A 14,846-nucleotide genomic window follows, 5' to 3' on the forward strand; every position below is an offset into this window, starting at 1 on the left:
ATGTAATTAGTATGTATGAAATGGGATTTCAGAAATTTCATGCAACCAAATTTCATGCAACCAAAATAAAATATAGAAATAATTAGGTGACAAAACGATACAAGGTTTAAAATCTTTACTATAAGTGGCAGCATGAGAGGTCTAAACCAGCACTACCCAAACTTACTGATCCGCAGATGACACTTTGAATAGCGTGAGTCTAAAAAATGCAACAACCTAGATAAGATTTAAAAATCACCTGGTTTCTTTTTTTTAAGTTGGTTTCTGATAGATGTATACAACTTTTTATCCAACAATTACAATGTGCAAAGTTATCTTAAGAAAACCGTGACAAGTCAGTGGAAACTTTTATGAAACAAAACCCAGAATTATAGTTTATATTATGCCAATCTTGTAAGTAACATAGTCCAAGGAAAGGAGAGGAAAGAAACTCTGAGGGATCATTTTCCAGGACAAAGAAACACAGTGGGAGACCTCAATGGATACATTTTTCACATAATTTTATGTGTCAATTTTCCTGAGCCATGGTTCAGATTTTTCTGTGAGGTTGTTTTTTGGACAAGATGAACATTTGAATCATGGAATTTGAGTAAGAAAGATTGCTCTCCATAATGCAGACAAGTATAATTTAATCCAATTCATTGAAAATCTGAATGCAACAGAAAACTGATCTCCTTCTAGCAAGAAAAATTCTCCAGCAGATGGCCTTCGGATTTGAAACACATCAGCTATTCCTTGTGTCAGGAAGTGCCAGATCACCCTGCAGATTTTAGGTTCACCAGCCTCTATAATCACATGAGTCAATTCCTTAAATAAATATATCTGTATATAGACATTTATATCCTATATATTTGTTTCTCTGGAGAACCGTGACTGATATATCCGTAATTAAAATTCCTCTCTATTTACAAGATATGGGTAGATTAAGCATAATGTAAAAGTCATTTAAATCATATGTTTTACCTGTTCAGAAGGCATATGGCAAAAACAAAGCTTAGAGTCAGAAAAAGACACATTAATTAGAGGAAAGAAGCAATTCTTGAGGCTAAAATTAAAAATTATACATCCTTCATGTGGGTTATATGCTTATTTCTTTAGGACAATGATAGTGACTCGCTTTTATTTAAGAACATATCTAATAAGTGTTGGATCATGAGGCATAGTACTCTCTCATTATGTTGGGGATCACTGATTCTTGTTATAGACATTGTAATCTATCATGGTATTCATTAATGATGTAAAATAATATTGTCAGTGAAAAATCTAAAATTACAATGTACATGACTAATGAAGGCAGTAAGGCTATTCTGGAACCATTCAGTAACCAGATTAGTCTTTGAAAACTGAAGGCTTGATTCTTCAATAATTTTAATGAGAGGATCTTAAGTTCTAAAGGAGCTTTAAAGGTTACCTGGTACAGCATTTCAACTGGTACTTGAGTCTCCTCTATGACATTTCTCCTAAACTCTGCTTGTCCATGCTTATTGACAATAGCCACCCTACAGGAAATCTGCTAATATATTAAAACTTGTCTCCCTTTATCCATTTACCCTACTTTTCTTCTTTTGGGACATATAAAGTAAACATTTTCCTTATTTCAGTAGTTCAAATATTTGAAGACAGTCTAAAAAAGATCAGAAGTCATAAGGCAGGCAAGTATTTCCACCTTTCCATTATCTAAAATAACTATCTTAATATGGCCTTATAGATTGTGGACTTCTCTCTTATTCTAGACTTTATAACAGAGTAGTTCAATGAATGTTTTTCTGATAGTGAAACTTGTTTTTTTTATTAAGTGGGATGATGTATACAAAACTTTTGGTGTTATGGATATGGCATTGTAGTTAATGATGGCAGATACAGGACAGTGTATGGGAGAAAGGCAGATCATTCTGAGAAATACAAGCTACCTTATTTAAAACTCAGAAGGACATCGTTGTTAACATTTCATTCCTCAGAAGAAATTTTCTGTTGGTTGAAATCTGTTGTTAAATAACATACAGAGTAGTATATTACATGTGCTTAAGATACCTCTAATTGTATTTAACTGTAAATAAATGTGCCAAATGTTCTCTAAATTAACTCAGAATAAAAGCATGCCTCCCCCTGAATGAGCTGAAATAGATAAGGGAAATTGTAAGATTTTCTTATTGGTTGGCTTCAACTCATAAATTCAAGAATAGAATAGTATTAGACATTTTACCAGACTATATCTTACATTCCTTTAAACAAGACTGAACCTTATTTTTTAAATTTTTATTTAATATTTCAAGTGTGTTCATATTCTAAGATATAAATGTAGCTAGACAAGTCACAGCTGCAGCAGTCAAAAGTCAGGATAACATTTATTAAAAATATTGTGATTGAGTTATTTATATATTTACAAAAAGAAGAGGAGATAAATAACAAGATTACAGGTTACAGAACTGTGGTAATATTATGAAAATCCCCAGGGAACAACTGAACAGACAGTGAAACATCTTCACACCTGTCACTGAGACAGCCACTCAATTTAGTGCATACGTATGTGCAAAATTTATGAAATAAAGTGCACTTAGCCAATATGCAACAGATTGTACCACAAGGAAAATTACCTAAACAAATAAAATGACTCTTTAAAAGTTAATTAGTTTAAATAAAATTATTATTTTTTCTCTCCAAAGCTGATGTCTCTTAACGTAACTACCACTTTACTAGCTACATTACAGGAATCTCATGAAAAACGAATAGCTGGGTACATTTGAGGGATAAAGAGGAAAATATTTAATATGATCATCTTAAATGTCAAAGCCTTATTAAGTTCTAAAGGCAATAGTCACAGGGTACAACAAAAAGGCTTGATAAGGGTCAAGAAACTGGTATTTCTACTTTTATTAAATGAGACATTTTGATTCCATGAATGATATTTTTGTCTTATTTTTCTTCCAGAAGGAATGAACTAAACAAGCTTGACTTTGCCCATTTTATAGATGAAAAAAAACCATACAAATCACATGAAATAAAGCAATGTAGGTAAGGTATAGCCATGAGAAGAGCTATCATAGGCTTTGTGAGTTTCTATAGTAAGAATATTACGATTGGATGAAAACAAAAATATTCTTCGCTCTTTCCCTTACCAGTCAACAATCCTGCCTAGTATTGTTTATGTCTTCATGTTTCTTTTTAAAAAATAAATTAATAAACAGGCTTCTTCATCCATCCATACTGCATTGTTATGATGTAGTAACAACAACAACAAAAAAAACCCCACAAAAACCCCAAGAGAGTTATAAAGAAAAGAAAAAGCAGGAGCTGCACATGGAGACTGAGCATTTGGAGGGAACAGAAGTGTCATGTGACAGAAGTTTCACACATCTCCAAGACCTCTTCCCAATGTCTTACCTGCATTGATGAGGTTCGATGACAGAGGAGAACAGAAAGATCATATTCCATAAACACTTAAGAGTGTAAACATAATTTTGATAGACATTCAGCTGTTTTCATAAACATATTCTCTCTCCTTTAGAAGCATAATTATGCATGTTTATAGCTTAATTTCAGACTTTATTATATTTTTATTAAGTAGTAAATAAAAAAAACAGTGAAATTAAGATTCATGTAGATAAGTATTTTGCAGAGAAGTTAACTCTGATCTGGACTTTCAATTAGAGAGGGTATTCATGGACATGAGAGTGAAGGGCATTCTGGAAAGAAGGGCCAGCATGATCAAAGGCATATAGACTAAGGATAAAAAAGACTACTTGTAAAAGGAAAAAAAAGTGAGAAGGAAGGGAAGTTAGTATTTACTGAATGCCTAGAATGTTCCAAAAATTATCACAGTTGCTTCCATGTGTTATACAACTGAATAATCACAAAAACTTTGTTAACATTTCATTATCCTCCATTACAGTGAAGACAATTGTACACCAGTGAGTTACTTAATATCCACATTTTGAAGATAAGAAGTATTGACTATTTAGAGAATAGTCTGTGTCACAGGAATTTACAATATACATGTCAATGTAGAAAGAAGCTAAAAATGTTTACTAAATTATAGAAGCCATTGATTGCTGTATTCAATCTCTATGGCTGTGTAATAAATTATCACAAATGTAGTGCTTAAGACCACACACATTTATTGTCTCACAATTTCTGTGGGTCAGGAGCCTGGGCACAGCTTGACTGACTTATCTGTCTAGGGTCTCAACAGCCATGATCAAGGTTTCAGTCAGTTGCATCCTTATCCGGAGGCTCAGTTGGGGAAAAACTCAGTGTCCTGCTCACATAGTTGTTGGTACTATTCAGTTTCTTACAGCTCTTAAAACTGAACATCAGTTGCTTTTGCTGACTATTGGCTAGAAGCCACCCTGAGCTCCTAGTGCCCACCCTCAACTTCTAGAGACCCAACACAAGTCCTTGCCATATGGGTGTTCCTACTATGACCATTTACTTCACTGGACACCAGAAAGAATCTCTAGAGTAATTATACTAGCAAAACATTACATAATCATGAAAAAAACTGGTCATGATCTTTGACATCTATCATTGTTTGGGAGCAAGTTACAGATGCTGCTCACATTTAAGAGAAGGGAATAACACATGCATGAGCACCAATTGGTAGAGATAAAGTAAGGGACACCCTAGTGTCTGTCTGCCATGATTACCATCACAGTAAAACTAAGATTGACTCTAGTAAAATATAAATGTATCAAAGATTTTTGAGTAAGGGAGTGAAATAATCAGAACTGTGCTGAAAGAAGAACAAAATTAGAGTTTGCTTCTAAATAGAAATAGGAAGATTAAAGAAATAAAACTTGAAAGCACTGTCTTTATTGCCTTCACAATATTAGGCCATAACTCATGGGGTGATCCCAAATCTATTCTTTTCTGGTCATTTGCAATTTGAGGGGCACCATACATTGTCTATGTGATGCCCATTCTAATGTGAAGAATTAACACCATCTCCTTCCAGTGTGTCTCAATGGCAATAAATAACAAGAGTAAAAAAGGCAATAAAGAAAAATAGCATGCTCCCTTGAGAGACTCCTGGTTGCTAAGATGCGTGATACCTTGAGAATTCTGCATTGTTTAAATTTTGCACAGTGGTTTAGTTTGCAAACTCCTCTGTGGGGTTAAATATGACCCAAAGAAAACAGCAACTTACAGAGAAAGTGACATGAAATTTAACCAGGGGAAAAGCACAAATAAAGTCTATGACTAGGTTTCCCAGGCAAAAGAATACAGTGTTTAAATTTACCAGAAGAAGACACAGAGTGAAATCAGCTAAGGAACCGATTAACCTAATCATAAACCAAGCATGTGGCAACTATACTGATAATTGCACTCCAGTGAGTCACTTATAATGCCATTACAGTGCACATTAGTCACCCTGCTGCCCTACTTGCCCAAAATATACTGCACATTGCCAGTTTAACAGCTGTTCTCTGCTTTGTGGAAGTTATAAATGTTGTGGAAACAAAGAAGAATAAAATATATACTTTCTTGCATTTTGCTAGCCTGACTGGTTGTAGCAGCTCAGTATTTTCTCTCATAAATAAATATAGCTCCATGGAGAGCCTCAATTTTTACAGATGTTCAGAATTAAAAAAAAAAAATGCTTTCAAACACTAATTCGATTATTTTGGTTGCTATTACCCAGTGTAATCATGCAGTGGCAGGAAGTATAGTGAGACTAATGGGAACAGGTCTTTAATGGAAACGATGTTGGACCACTAAAGTCAACTCCATCTTGGGGGATGTTTCTTAGTGAAGTTGCTGACATGAAATAAAACAATTATCTAGAATCCTCAGAAAGATGATATAAAGGCCTACATAATTCTGCAGGTGTGAAATAACTATGAAATGCAATCTCCATCTGAGATGAGAACCAAGTTTTGAACATAAAAGTTCTTTCATTCAACCAATGTTACTTGTGATCTTAACTATTACAATACATGGGAGTTTCAAATTAATAAAACAATTAAACATGGTCTTTGTTCTCAAGAACTTATAATTTAGTGGCAATGATAAACATGCAAATAAATTATGAAAACATAGTTATATTTCTATGAAGGATGCACATAGTTCAGCAAAGTCAATTCGGCCTGCTATCAATAGGAAAATTTCAGAAAACAGTTGATATTTCAACTGGATTTGAAGGAAAAATATGGGTTTGACAGAATAGGAAAGAAAGAAAAAAGAAAGGTAACATTTCTCATGCTGTTTGGGACATGGAAAAAGATACTCAGTTATATAATCTCATTTAATTCTTGTATCAGATTGTCAATGCCTGCCCTAACTCATCTCTTAGCTTTTTCTTGGTTAACTGCCAATTGCCAGTTTCTGCGTATCTATGCCTGAAGCTTTTATTCTATAACCAAGAAAGGCAGTTATTTCTCCTTATTTTAAGGGAAGGAAAGCTAAAAGGAGTAGATCTAAAACTGAAAACACTTGGAAGATAGTATAGAAATATGTCAGCTCCCTGTTCTCCAGGTGGTATAATTGCAAGGGTTACTTTTTTACAAAATCTATACTAGTTTCTGTTGCTACTCGAACTCAAAAGCATACTAAGTAGCTAAAAGAAAAAAAAAAAAAGCACACACTGATTACTGATTATCTTACAGTTCTGGAATTCAGAAGTCCAAAACGGGTCTTACTGAACTCAGTTCAAGGTGTTAGTAGAGCTACATCTCTTCTGATTGCTTTGAAGGAGAATTATTTCCTTATTTTTTCTTGCTTCTAGAGGCTGCCCACATTCCTTGACTCATGTCCACATCATTTCTACCTCTGCTTCTATCATAAGCACATACACACGCACACAAAATATACACACATATATATGTATGGATATAGATATTAATGAATACATACATGTATGTATACATACAAAGGTACACACACACACACACGTATATATATAAAACATGTAGGGTGGGAGAGTTAAGTTGCCCAGGGTGGACTCAATTCCCGGATCTCAGGCAATCCTCTTGCCTTCCAAGTAGTTGGGACTACAGGCATGCACCACTATGCCTGGCTCTATCATCATATTATCATATTTACAAACATTTTCCTGCAGGACTAAGCCCACTGTACTGGTATCACACCACTGGTTTGATATTGCAGGGGGTTTTTTTGTTCGTTTCTTTTTTTTTTTTTTTTTTTTTTTGAGATGGAGTCTCACTCTGTCGCCCAGCCTGGAGTGCAGTGGCGCGATCTCGGCTCACTGCAAGCTCTGCCTCCCGGGTTCACGCCATTCTCCTGCCTCAGCCTCCCGAGTAGCTGGGACTACAGGCGCGCACCACCACGCCCTGCTAATTTTTTGTATTTTTAGTAGAGACGGGGTTTCACCGTGTTAGCCAGGATGGTTTTGATCTCCTGACCTCGTGATCCGCCCATCTCAGCCTCCCAAAGTGCTGGGATTACAGGCGTGAGCCACCGCGCCAGGCCAATATTGCAGTTCTTACAAGCAGCCTTCCTTTCCTTGTGTGGTTTTCTTCCCTTTTTTTTCCCTTGTGGTGTTTCTGACACTTTTCCCAAAAACATTAGCTATTTGTACTGAAATAAATATTACAACTAGAAAAATCCGAACTGAGTCAGAACCTATGTTGCAAGCATTGTAGATATTTTTGTAATGATAGGGAAATAAAATGAAGAAAGACTAAATAGCTTCTTCAAATCTTCATAGTTAAAAACTATGACGCTTACTTTAAGGTATTTACTTCATGTAAGTAAGTGAGTTCAGTAAGACCTGTTTTGGACTTCTGAATTCCAGAATTGTAAGATAATCAGTGTGTGCTTTTTTTTTTTTTTTTTTTTTTTTTTCTTTCTAGCTACTTAGTATGCTTTTTAGTTCAAGCAGCAACAGGAACTAGTATAGATTTTGTGAAAAAAGTAACCCTTGCAATTATACCACCTGGAGAACAGGAAGCTGACATATTTCTGTACTATCTCCCAAGTGTTTTATATACATACATATATATATATATGAGAGAGATATATATCTCTCATATATATGAGATATATATATAAACTGTGATATATATGCATGTGTGTATATATGTATAAACTGTGATATATATGTCTCTCTCCTCTCTCTCTTTCTCTCTCTCTCTATATATATATCACAGTTTCTTTATCCACTCATTGATTGATGGGCATTTGGGCTGGTTCCATATTTCTGCAACTGCAAGTTGTGCTGCTATGATTATGTGTGTGCAAGTATCTTCTTCATATAATGACTTCTTTTCCTCTGGGTAGATACCCAATAGTGGGACTGCTGGATCAAATGGTGGTTCTACTTTCAGTTCTTTAAGGAATCTCCACACTGTTTTCCATAGTGGTTGTGTTAGTTTACATTCCCACCAGCAGTGTAGAAGTATTACCTGATCACCACATCCATGCCAACATCTACTGCTTTTTTATTTTTTGATCAAGGTCATTCTTGCAGGAATAAGGTGGTATCACATTGTGGTTTTGATTTGCATTTCCCTGATCATTAGTGATGTTGAGCATTTTTTCACATTTCTGTTGGTGATTTGTATATCTTCTTTTGAGAATTGTCTATTCATGCCCTTAGCCTACTTTTTGATGGGATTGCTTGTTTTTTTTCTTGCTTATTTATTTGTGTTTGTTGTAGATTCTGGATGTTAGTCCTTTGTTGGATGATAGACAGCAAAGACTTTCCCCACTCTGTGGGTTGTCTGTTTATTCTTTAATTTAATTAAGTCTCAGCTATTTATCTTTGCTTTTATTGCATTTGCTTTTCGGTTCTTGGTCATGAAACCCTTGCCTAAGCCAATGTCAAGAGGGGGTTTCCAATGTTGTCTTCTAAAATTTTTATAGTTTCAGGTCTTAGATTTAAGTTCTTAATCAATCTTGACTTGATTTTTGTATAAGGTGAGAGATGAGGATCCAGTTTCATTCTCCTACATGTGGATAGCCAATTATCCCAGCACGATTTGTTGAAAAGGGTGTCCTTTCCCCATTTTGTTTTTGTTTGCTTTGTTGAAGATCAGTTGGCTGTAAGTATTTGGGTTTATTTCTGGGTTCTCCATTCTGTTCCATTGGTCTATGTACCTATTTTTATACCAGTACCACGCTGTTTTGGTGACTATGGCCTTAGAGTATAGTTTGAAATCAGGTAGTGTTGATACTTGCAGATTTGTTCTTTTTGCTTAGTCTTGCTTTGGCTATATGGGCTCTTTTTTGGTTTTATATGAATTTTAGAATTGTTTTTCCTAATTCTGTGAAGAATGATGATGGTACTTTGATGGGGATTTCACTGAATGTACAGATTGCTTTTGGCAATATGGTCATTTCCACAATATTGATTCTACCCATTTATGAGCATGGGTTGTGTTTCCATTTGTTTGTGTCATCTAGATTTTTATCAGCAGTGTTTTGTAGTTTTCCATGTAGAGGTTTTTGCCTCATTGGTTAGGTATATTCCTAAGTTTTTTTGTTTGTTTGTTTGTTTGTTTTGCAGCTATTGTAAAAGGGGTTGAGTTCTTGATTTTATACTCTGCTCAGTCACTGTTCATGTATAGAGGAGTTACTGATTTAGGTACATTAATCTTGTCTCCAGAAACACTGCTGAATTCTTTGATCAATTCTAGGAGCTTTCTGGAAGAGGCTTTAGGATTTTTGAGGCAACCGATCATATCGTGAGCAAACAGTGACAGTTTGACTTCCTCCTTACCAATTTGGATGCCCTTTATTTCTTTCTCTTGTCTGGTTGCTCTGGCTAGGATTTCCAGTACTATGTTGAAGAGGAGTCCGAGAGTGGGCATCCTTGTCTTGTTCCAGTTCTGGAGGGAATTATCTCAACATTTCCCCATTCAGTATTCTGTTGGCTGTGGGTTTGTCATAGATGATTTTTATTTCATTGAGGTATGTGCCTTGTATGCCGATTTTGCTAAGACTTTTAATCATAAAGGGACGCTGGATTTTTTCAAATGCTTTTCCAGCATCTATTGAGATGATCATGTGCTTTTTGTTTTTAATTCTGTTTTTGTGGTGTACCACATTTATTGACTTGAGAATGTTAAAGCATCCCTGTATCCCTGTTATGAAACCCACTTGATCATGGTGGATTATTTTTTTGATACATTGTTGAATTAGGTTAACCAGTATTTTGTTAAGGATTTTAGCTCTGTGTTCATCAAGGATATCAGTCTGTAGACTGGGAGGCTAGGCCTATGTCTCCTCTTCATGTTTTTCTGCCTGCTTTATATTTGCTGGCAGCTTATTAGATGGTGCCCATAAGATTAAGAGTGGATCTGCCTTTCCCAGCCCACTGACTCACATGTTAAATGCTTTTGGCAACACCCTCACAGACACACCGAGGATCAATATTGCATCCTTCAATCCAATCAAATTGACACTCATTATTAACCATCACAAGTTCCATAAAAGCTAAAATAGCAAAATGAGAAATTAAACTGTGAAACTCATTTTACTTCAGTTTCTGCATTGCAAAACACATGTGTTATGGTATAGTTAAAAAACAAGCAAACAAACAAAAAGATAACTTTGGATTGGGATATTTGAAGATGAGTTTCTTTCCCTGAGTCGTGACTTAAGATCACATTCATGTTATTGACTTTATGATATATTTTTCTCTACATAATATTTTTCTGCAATACACACATGTAGCCATTCCACCTTTCTACGTAGCACTTGACGCAACCTGTACATCTCTTGAACTTTTTTTTTTTTTTTTTTGAGATGGAGTCTCACTCTGCCCCCAGGCTGGAGTGCAGTGGTGCCATCAGCTCACTGCAACCTCTGCCTCCAGGGTTCAAGCAATTCTCTGCCTCAGCCTCCCGACTAGCTGGGATTGTAGGCACCCTCCACTATGCCCGTCTAAGTTTTGTATTTTTAGTAGAGATGGGGTTTCACCATGTTGGCCAAGCTGGTCTTGAACTCCTGACCTTGTGATCCACCCACCTCAGCTTCCCAAAGTGCTGGGATTAGACATGAGCCACCATGCCCGGCCTGAACTTCTTTTTTCCTTACTATAGGCTTTTAAAATGTGTCTCACCAGGTTGTGTGACCAACTCCTTCTTGACTCACAAATCTGTTTCAATGAAATTCTTACCTTTTTTTTTTACTTTACAAACATGTCGATGTCTAGAATTTTGTTTCCAAGAATGCGTAACTTTATAAAATGTGTAGACTGTGTCAACAAATTTGCCTTAGATACCGTGTATAAGAGACTACAGTTACCTATGTGATACCAAAGCCTTATAAAACAGAAATATCAAGGCACTAGAGAGGGCAACCCAGTATTGAAGGGTACAGTTTCAGTTTCTAGCTAGGTCAGAATATAGTTATATTAGTTCATGTTTACAATGTTTTGATCTTTTAGAGGTGTGGTATGATGTGTCAGGCATGGGGACTGAGAATGTCATAGATTTTGACTTATAATCCCTCTATTTCTAATGCTCCGTAATGCTTCACCTCTATCTAATTCTGAGTCTGAATATCTGTTCCTCATACTTCTTTTACCCACTTCTCCCATTATCACTGTTCAACTGTCCTGTGCCATATGGGACTGAAGTAAAATTATTTTGAAACTAGGCTCAAGAAAGAGAAAAGTTGTCATTGTAAACCAACATACTTACTGTTATTAGACTTGGGGTGGGAGAAATGTGTATATATATGTATATGTGTGTATCATATCTCTATATCTATGTGCATAAATCTGTATTTATCTAATCTCTTTCTATTTCTCTATTGAGAGAGTGTGTGTGTGAAGAAAGAAAAAGAGACAGTGAAAGAGAAGAGACCTACTATTTGATAGCATAATAAGGTAACTATAGTCAATAATAATGTAATTGTATATTTTAAGATAGCTTAAGGGATGTAATTGAATTGTTTTAACTCAAAGGATTAATGCTTGAGAAGACAAATACTCCATTATCCATGATGTGTGCTTATTTCACATTGGATGCCTGTGTCATGTACATCATAAATATATACATCTATTATGTACCCACAAAACTTGTTTAAAATAATTTTCAAAAATTTTTTAAAAAGATAACTGGAGGCAAATAATCCCCCCCCCCGACATATACACACACAAAAGGTGCTTAAACTGTAGCTTCACCTATGATATGTGATTGAGTTATGAGGTAGAGTACAACAAAAACAATAAAGTTCACTCTGTAACATGTCTCTGAACCCAAAGTTGCCTCCCATTCAACAACTGCAAATATGTTCACAAGTTAAAGAAGACAGGTACTCTAAATACTACATACTGGGTTTTTTCTCTTTCAACTTTTAAGTTCTGGGGTACATGAGCAGAATGTTCAGATTTGTTAAATAGGGGAATGTGTGCCATAGTGGTTTGCTGCACAGACCAACCAATCATCTAGGTATTAAGCCGAGCATCCATCAACTATTTTTCCTGTTGCTCTCCTGCCTCCCACCCCCACCCTCCCCAACAGGCCTCAGTGTGTGTTGTCCCACCATGTGTCTATGTGTTCTTATTATTCATCTTCCACCTGTAAGTGACAGCATCTGGTGTTTGGTTTTCTGTTCTTGTGTTAGTTTGCTGAGGATGACAGTTGATACTACATAGTTTTAATCAGATTTGCAGTCCTCAGGAACAATGCTAACGTCCTTCTGTCTATAGCCATTCAAAGACTTGAGTGGGATGAAGGGTGGGAGTGATTCAGAGCTTATGGTTTTAAACTGCATCTCTTACAGATGTTTGAGGTTTGGGTGGAGAAATCAGGGGAAAAAAGAATGAGAGAAAGACATAGATGGAGCTAAGTTTCATTCAAAATGTGAGGGGAAATGGTCTACTTTAGCAAGATGACAGTAATTTTGTTCATTGTTTATCAAGAAACTTGTGTTATTTGTGGTGATCCTTAACTGTTGGATTTTGAACTTTTTTTAAAAAAAAATAGAAATTTAAAAAATTTTCTTGATATTATCCTTGAAATTTTCTTTTCTTGATAATATCTGCAGAACTTTTTTCTGTAAAGGTGTTTCTAAATATAGGGTAAAATTTTAAGCAAATATATCATTAAACAGCTTTTGTACCATGTTTTGACCACATTTGCACTGAATGAGATTTGGATTTATCTATGACCTCCCTTACTTTCACTGCCCCAGTCTTTTGAGAGATAATTGTAATTGTTATTTAAAATATCATAGTTAATACTATTGAGATTTTTTAGCCATTATAGCAAATTATAATTTACAAAACTATTTATGCATGTTATTGTATTTCATCTTCACTCAAGTTCATTGAGGTGGATAAAGACTATTATTTTCCTTTTACAGAAAAAATACCAGAGAATCAGAAAGATTAAATAACTCAGGTAAAATTTTCAGGGTCAGAATGAAGATCTCATAAGACAATTAGTGACCCTTAGACAATGAAAATGTGTTTTTGTGAAGAGTCGGAAAAATTTACATTAGGAGCCAGCTTTTGAAAGGTACTGACAGTGTGAGCTTGGCCAAATAATTAAGCCCTGTGAGCCTCAGTTTTATAGACTGCTAAATAGAAATAATAGTAACCACCTTGTAGAAATGTTGTGAACGGAAGAATGCTATACTTAAAACAAATAGCAGAGGCCTGCCACCTATTATGTAACCAATGAATTGTAGTTTGTTTTCACCACTCCTCCTGTAGAACATATGCTAGTGTGTGTTTTCTTGACATTCAAAATTTTGCATGTTAGGCTGCTCAGTATGGAGCTCCATTTCCTCCCAACAACAAGGTTTGAATGAGATAAGCCTAGGGCGAAAGCTTTCAGCTTTGACAATTTTATAACAGAGGAACAACTCTTCTGAAAACATGCAGCTGAAAAATCTATAACTAGATGGCTGGGGTAAATTCTCAAAAAATGTTTAAGTGTCAAAAAGTACAACAGAGTAAAGAGCTATATACTATGTCGTAGAAATATTACGGTCTCAGAAATCCTGATATTTCTTGATTCTGAAGGTGTTCACACAGATACCCAGAGTGGATCCAGTGAAGGGACTAAGCAGCAAGGTCCTTGGACCCACAATTGATGGAGAAACCATTCCCGTCCTGGGGCAGTGGCTGAGGTGACAGAAGCGATTATCCCAGCTTGGGGACTGAAAAAAGTAGAAACTCTTCCAACACCTTTAGTGTTTGCGGAAATGTGGAGCATACTCTTCAGTTTCTTTCCTTTTAATAAAAGCTAAAATACTTCATAGGCATTGTGTTTGCTATATTTGAAAAGATAGCTATTTTCTTCCTTCCTGACTATCTAAAAGAATTTTCACATGTTGCCGAAACAGAATAAGAAAGTACATTGGACACAGTAATACAAGCATTTCTCATTTTTAATTAATTAATTAATATTGAAAAGCTAACAAGGGAGGACTGAAGTAAACAGAAATTGAATATTCAGTGAAAGGGAACCCTCAGTGACTCACACCACATAAACACAGTAAAAATTTTGAGCAGTAGCAGCCCAGATGCTCATGAAAAACAAAAGAAGAAAAACCTGAAAGCAGTATCATTTTGACTTTACAAAAAAGTTTATCAGGTAGAATTGGCAGCCTTGGACTAAAAGGCACTGAATTAGTGTTCCCAGATCTTAACTTGTATTCATTTATCTTAGAAAATAACAGAATTAAGAAAAAAAAGAAAACTTTACTTTTCTGAAATATTTCCTTATGCATTCACTTCTCTAGATACCATTTGACACACTACCATCCTATAATTCATTTGTACATTGAGTCTCCTTAATATCTTCACTTGGTATATATCTTGTGCCATTATTTAATTAAAGCATAATTATAAGACACTGACATAATAAAACATTCAAATGAACAGGCCATTCATTTCCAAATGAAAAGCATTTGGACTCAGCTGTGCAAGG

General features: G+C 35.4%; 1 long non-coding RNA gene across 1 annotated transcript; it reads left to right on the forward strand.

Moving 5' to 3' along the window:
• The first annotated feature begins 10,683 nt into the window (after positions 1-10,683).
• Positions 10,684-14,169, forward strand: LOC135969538 (uncharacterized). Its single transcript, XR_010584799.2, has 2 exons — positions 10,684-11,791; positions 13,937-14,169. It is a non-coding gene; the product is annotated as an uncharacterized lncRNA (long non-coding RNA).
• Positions 14,170-14,846: the final 677 nt, after the last annotated feature.

Source organism: Macaca fascicularis, chromosome 2 (assembly GCF_037993035.2).
Source record: "Macaca fascicularis isolate 582-1 chromosome 2, T2T-MFA8v1.1".
Classification (NCBI taxonomy): domain Eukaryota; kingdom Metazoa; phylum Chordata; class Mammalia; order Primates; family Cercopithecidae; genus Macaca; species Macaca fascicularis.